This window comes from Sinocyclocheilus anshuiensis, unplaced genomic scaffold (genome assembly GCF_001515605.1).
Source record: "Sinocyclocheilus anshuiensis isolate Anshui unplaced genomic scaffold, SAMN03320099.WGS_v1.1 scaffold184, whole genome shotgun sequence".
Classification (NCBI taxonomy): Eukaryota; Metazoa; Chordata; class Actinopteri; order Cypriniformes; family Cyprinidae; genus Sinocyclocheilus; species Sinocyclocheilus anshuiensis.
In genome coordinates, this window is record NW_015557077.1 from 754,114 (window position 1) to 760,690 (window position 6,577).

The following is a 6,577-nucleotide window of genomic DNA, read 5'->3' on the forward strand; positions in this document are numbered from 1 at the left end:
CATTTATTCAGGTTTTTTAAGGTATCTAATATTTCAATATTTAATTTCCACGATCTATATATTATAAAAAATTTAAAGTTTGTTGTCATTTGGAAGTGTGTAGGCCTTCTTGCATTATTATGCCGTTACATTATGATTATATGTTAAGTGGCATAAAATGGTCTTTAAAAATGACAATAATATCGCTTATCGCAATTATTTCTGGGGCAATATATCGCACAACAAAAAGTTGTTATCGTGACAGGCCTACCTATTTATTAATTTTTTATTATTTATTTATTTATTTTAGAAGTTGTAAATATTACAAGACCATTGCAATTAAGTTTTACAAGAAAATACTATTTCTGTCTTTCTACTTAATTCGATGTGTTACTCTGCATTTCTTTGTAATTATTTGTCAAATTTCCAAGTGAAAATTGTTTTAAAGGGGTCATATGATGCGATTTCAAGTTTTCCTTTTTTGTAAATATAACAGATTTTCAGAGTATGGTTTACAAGACAAATACTATTTCATTAATGCTATACTTACACAGATTCCCACAATCCCCTGCATTTAAACACTCATATCATGCTGTTTTGATTTGTTTGTTTGTTTGGCTGGACCACTCAGAGTGAATCAGAATGGATGTGCTTAACGACTCGTTTTATCTTTGGTGTCGTCCGACAGGTTCATCTGGTAGGAAGGTGAAAGTAAAGCAGAGATCAGTGAGTTTTTTGATGCAATGATAAACACACAGTACAATCTTCAACGGAATATGAATAACACTGCTGTGCCGACTCCTTATGAACCTGCATGTTTCATAGTTCATCAAGCTTATTATCTTTTAAAGATCTGTTTGAGACACTAAGTACCAGATAAATAGAAACTGCTCATTTTACATAATCATCAGATGAGTCCTTTCTGTCTAAATGGTTGGAATAAACAGCAAAAAATGACCAGGGTCCATTTACAACAAATACTTAAAGTTAAGACAACCTTTAGTTATAATTGTAAGGGTATTATCACTAAGGTTTTTCTTAAATTAAGGGGTTTGTTGCAACCAGTTGCAGACTTTGTGGTTACTATTAAATGACTGTTGCATTGAAGTCAGTCCTGACAACAGTTCTCATTAACTTCAGTCTGGAAGCTAAATTAGGACTGGCAGCTACGATTCCTCATTTCTCTTCACTCAGTCATGTTTTCTGTTCATTACGTCTGTCTCAAATCTCTCTCTCCTCTCTGACTGGCTTGATAATGGTGATTTTGGAGATTTCCCAGCGGATGATTGTGCGGAAAGCTCTGAGATCGTCCCGCTGCGGGCCGTCAGAGATTACAGATCACCAGGGTCTTCATGTGCACTAATCTATCACATTTATTCAACATGACGCTACCTGAACATAAATGTGCACAAACAAGCATGCACAATTATTATATTTATCCACAGAAGGAACTGGCAAGCTCTTTAAGAAAATAGGGATGCATCCACAAAAGAAAAAAAATGTAAATAAAAAAACATTTTTTTTTTATGCCCAAATATGCTCATATAATTAACAGAATTGTGAATAAATACAGTACAATGTTATTGTTTTTGAGAAAAAAAATCCAATCAAACTAATATTAATAACTATTTATTATTAACATTATAAATGTATAACACAAAATAAGTTAATACTTAAAAAAATATACAAACAAAAGCATAAATATATAATAAAATAAGCCCTGCTATTATGTGCTTTGAATATTTAGGGGGACAAAAAAATAAACAAACAATATCTGTTGAAGCACATGGTCACGCAGGCAAAAGGAAAATAACAAATTTACATGGAACCATACACTCAAAAATAAATAAATAAACAAATAAAAACAACTATAACATAAAATATGCAAAATATATTACAAAAAAAATTTCATTCATGCTAGTGAATTTCACAAACAATTACAAAGAAACAGCAAGTAACATTAATTTAACATGACATTTTCATATGAATTTTCTTGTAAAACATACTCCAATGATCTTTGTTTTATTTACCACTTGGATTTTTAATTAATTAATTTATTTATTATTTTATTTTATTTTAACTGTGAGTTAAGGGAAACTAAAAGGACTAACCTGTGTTCCAACATTCAGACAAACAAACAAACAAATTTTCACAACTATAACCAGTTTCAATCATTTGAAATGCTGGATAATGCTGGTTGGTGAAATGAGCCGTGTATTTCTGGGCTGTCAGAAAAACACTTTACTAATACATTATTCATGAGACACTCCTTAGCTCCACCCATAATGCCATGGAAACAAAGAACCACACCAACAGCTGAAGATGAAGCTATATAAAACCCACAAAGAAATGCAAGAAACTGAGCCAAATGAACATCTATTAAGACGTTTACATTGAAGACTCTTCTGCTCACCAAGGCTGCATTTATTTGATCATAATTCCACTAAAAACAATAATATTGTGAGAAATTATTACAATTTAAAAGAACTGTTTGTCCTTTGATGCAAAGCTGAATTTTCAGCATCATTACCAGTCTTCAGTGTCACACGATTCTTCAGAAATCATTTTAATGTGTTTTTCTTGTATATAAGCATTAGCAAGACACACGAATGACCCACACCGTTTACATAACATGCTGGCGGATCAGTCTCTCCAATTACATACACGCCAACAGCCATTGATTCGGTTTCTCTCTCTGAATCCGTCAGGAAGAGTGGGGGTGCTTTTGTGACTCAGCGATCCTCACACACACACAGTTTTATTTACACCTTCACTGGAGCAGAAGCACACAGACACACAGACACACAGACACACACATGAAGCTCCTACAACTGTATCTCATATAAAAAAAAAATCTTTCTTTCACTTCCTCATGCAGGTTACGAGTATGACACAGACACAGTTATGAGCTATATCAGTGTGTAAATTATAAAACCTAATGCTGAAATACCCATGAATCACGCAAGGAAACTTTAGCAGAAGCAATAAACTAACAAAACCGGATGAGTCCAGTTAGCTGACCTAATAACTGACCAGGCTGCAAGTAATTCGAGCAAAAACATTCAAGTAAGTCATTCATAAACGATGCAAATTCATTCATAAAGCTCACCTGTGAAGTGTAACTCAACATTGGCTGATCTCTCGACTCATTTAAATGACAAACGGCCTGCGCTCTGTTACATGACAGAGGCAAAACGTTACAATGAGGTCCCATTAGTTAGTGCATTGACTAAGATTAAGTAATAATAAGCAATACATTTGTTGCAGCATGCATTAATCTTTGTTAACATAATAAAAATGCAACTGCTCACTGTCAGACCATATTAGATCAAGGTACATTAAAAGAATAGATCACCCAAAAATGACAACTTGCTGAAAATGAGCTCACCCTCAGGCCATCCAAGATTTTAGTTTATGAATACAGATAGAGAGAAATGTAATAGTGCATAATAGTGCTTACTAAATCATGGGACACAGGTCTGTTCTGGTTGGGCTGCAGGAGGGGAAAATCAATGCTAAATTCAAATAATAAAATGCTACTAATCATGTAATCATGCATAACTAGGATAGCAAAATCACTACTTTTATAAAAGGAAGGAAATGCTCTTCCTGTATCTTAAATATCTGGCATGTGTTAAATCAAACTCTGTATGTAAGTGCAAATTAATCTGTCACTAGGCAGAAGACAAATTAGACTGATGCGACATGGAAAGACTGTTTGATAGTTTCTCAATCAAAATGTTTTTTTTCCCAATAAAAAGTCCTTAACATTTTTCTACTCTGAATATTATGACAACGCACAAAAAAGAAACCTACAGGCCATAGATTAATTCACGTTTATTGAACAATGCATCTAAAATGATTAGAAAACTCCGTATTAAAAAAAGTCTAAATGTACAAGATGTTTATCTGGATATCTATAAAATGTGTACTTACAAACTTATAAAGCATAAAACTGAGCTGAATGCATGAAAAGGAAGACAACACCAATAAAACAAAGGCAGTAACAGTAGACATAAATTTATTGCACAAAGCAGTTGACAAGTTTGTGGCACAAATTGCATGCCATACCAATATGAAGAAGCATGTATAAATGTAGGTTGCCTGGTTGTGTGTGTGTGTGTGTGTGTGTGTGTCCTGTAATCCTCTGATGCTTGTGTCACATCTAAATCCTCAGCAGGATGGATCATATACGATTCAGCTCAAACACACAACAAACTCCACAGAAAGATGAATTATGACAAACCGATGGACAAAAAGCAGTTCTTATCTCATCTGATCCCTTTGCTATGATATCCACAGAAACTTATTCTGCTAAAAAAATACATCTGAATTATACAGGAAATGTATAGGAATATAGGAAATGCTGAATAATTAATAGTCCTGGTCAATATATCAATATATGAGTATGTCATATATTGAGTGACAGGCACACATACAAAATCAAGGACAACTTTACTAACAAATACACAACTACCAGGTCACATACAAAACCAAAAACAAGAGTTTCATGCTTGAACTGATCTGAAATCAGCAGCAGGTCTGAGAGATCAACAGTAATATCATCCTAATCAATCAATCTGATCAGAATTATCGTTAGGTCAAATCAGTGATTTTAACACACTTAAGTACACAAGTTTCACAAGAGGGTTAGCCTGTCAAACCAGCCGCCCAGAAACAGACTCAGACAGACAAATAAATAAATAAATAAATGAGCAGACAGACGGTTCAGTCAGCAGTGTCACTGACCCACGCGAACCGCCTCAGCGCGCACAAATCCCCGCGCCACTCTTTCTACGAATCAACTTACTCATAAAGTCGAGTTAACACACTTTAATAAGTTTATTCTCACCGTTTCTGTTGATTTCCGAGTTTTCCGCGCGTGTGTCGGTGTCGCGGCCTCACGCTGATCCGCCCTGCGCTCTTCACTGACCGCACACAAACGTCCCCGCCCTCTGACACTCTCAGCCAATCGCAGACCAGAAACGGTAGACGGACAGCCGTGTCATCCAATCACTGCGCGGACGGAGCGTCTCCGCGTCTGATGACGCCTGTCCAACTGGCGCACTTTTGATAGACACGCGGCGCGTGCAATCAGTGAGTTTGACTCCTTATACGGGCCAATGGCGAGCCAATGAAAATGAATAAAATACAAATCTTACTTTCTCTCCACTGAGGCAAGTATAAAGACGATGTATATTTATTTATTTTATTTCATTGTTTTAAATATATGTTCAGTAATTAAGTTGGCTTCTTCTTCTTCGACTAAATTTCTGAACACTCCTCCTCCTAGAGCTTTCAAGCTAGAAGCACCAAACTCAGCCCAGCTCTTCAGACTGATCTGACTCAGGTTGCTTTATCTTTTCAGACTGATCGGATTTACGGTTTTCTTAAAACTGAATATTAAAAATCATAAAAAATCCCATAGACTTGCATTGACGGAATGTTCAGATGAGCCAACACTATTCAAACTCCCAACTGTCAAAAATTCAAATCTAAACACACTGAAGCCCGTTAGACTCAATCAGACTTCCCTTCTATGAACTATTTCTAACCCATTCAAACTCATTTAAAGGACATTCTACCAGAAATGTACATTATCTGTCCTTGATTTGTTACAGTGAATAAAAAGTATCACATCCAAAAAATGTCTAAAACTGACTGATGGTTGATTCTGTGAGTTGTTCTGTAAAGGAATATGTCATTCATTAGGTTCTCAGATATTTTTTAATTTATTAAAAACACTTGAAAATTACAAATCCTGTCCTTGTCCTTGTCCCCAGCCAAACTGGACCTACAGCTTTCATAGTTTTGTTATGCTAAAAACTGTTATTTAGGAAAAAAACTCCATCAATAACAAGTTTAAGTTGTTATCATTCACACCAACTGATTAAAAACATGAAATTATACATAAATTCTACAAATAAATTCTATTTTTTTTATTTTAAGCTTGTTTTTGTATGTTTGTTTGAGGAGGACGAGCTAAAGGGTCAGGCCCTGTCACGGTAAAACATCCCAGAAAATAATGATTTTTTAAAAATCCAAAACATGTCTAAAAAAGTTACTGAATTCCTTGATTGCATGTTAACAGTTGTTATGCTAGCATGCTAGCAGGCGGAGCAATGGCAGTTTAAAATGGCCGACCCTGTGTGACGGGGCCTGACAAATGAATGGCATTGTTGTTTTTTATGACCTTTATTGCATATAATATGTATTTAACGCATGCCATAGTAAAACATTATTTGAATAAATAAACATCACACTGCTTTTTATGCTCACCGACACATTTTTAGAATTGTATCCCTCTTTTACCTAGGCCTATGTAGCACTGCATATTAGTATATTAATTGTATTTCAATACATATGAAGAGTTTATTTGCAAAAACAGATAATTCTCAGAAATCATGTTTTTTCATTGTGCATTCCAATTCATCTCAAACTGCAGTTGGGTTATTTTGACTAGGTAAAAAAATAACTAATAATTACAGCTAACTAACACAATAAAACACAATAAAAACATGATTGCATAATAAAAAACATGATTTTTGAAAATGTCAAAAAACGGAGTTATCTGTTTTTGCAAATAAACTCTTCATAT

General features: G+C 34.6%; 1 protein-coding gene across 1 annotated transcript in view; it reads right to left on the minus strand.

The window, feature by feature from the left end:
* LOC107676818 (microtubule-associated protein 4) overlaps positions 1-4,943 on the minus strand; it is a 77,229-nt gene extending 72,286 nt beyond the window's left edge. Inside the window, exon 1 of the mRNA XM_016471501.1 lies at positions 4,832-4,943. The gene's annotated coding sequence lies outside the window, so the exon portion shown is untranslated. The remainder of the gene's footprint in view (positions 1-4,831) is intronic.
* Between the last annotated feature and the right edge of the window lie 1,634 nt (positions 4,944-6,577).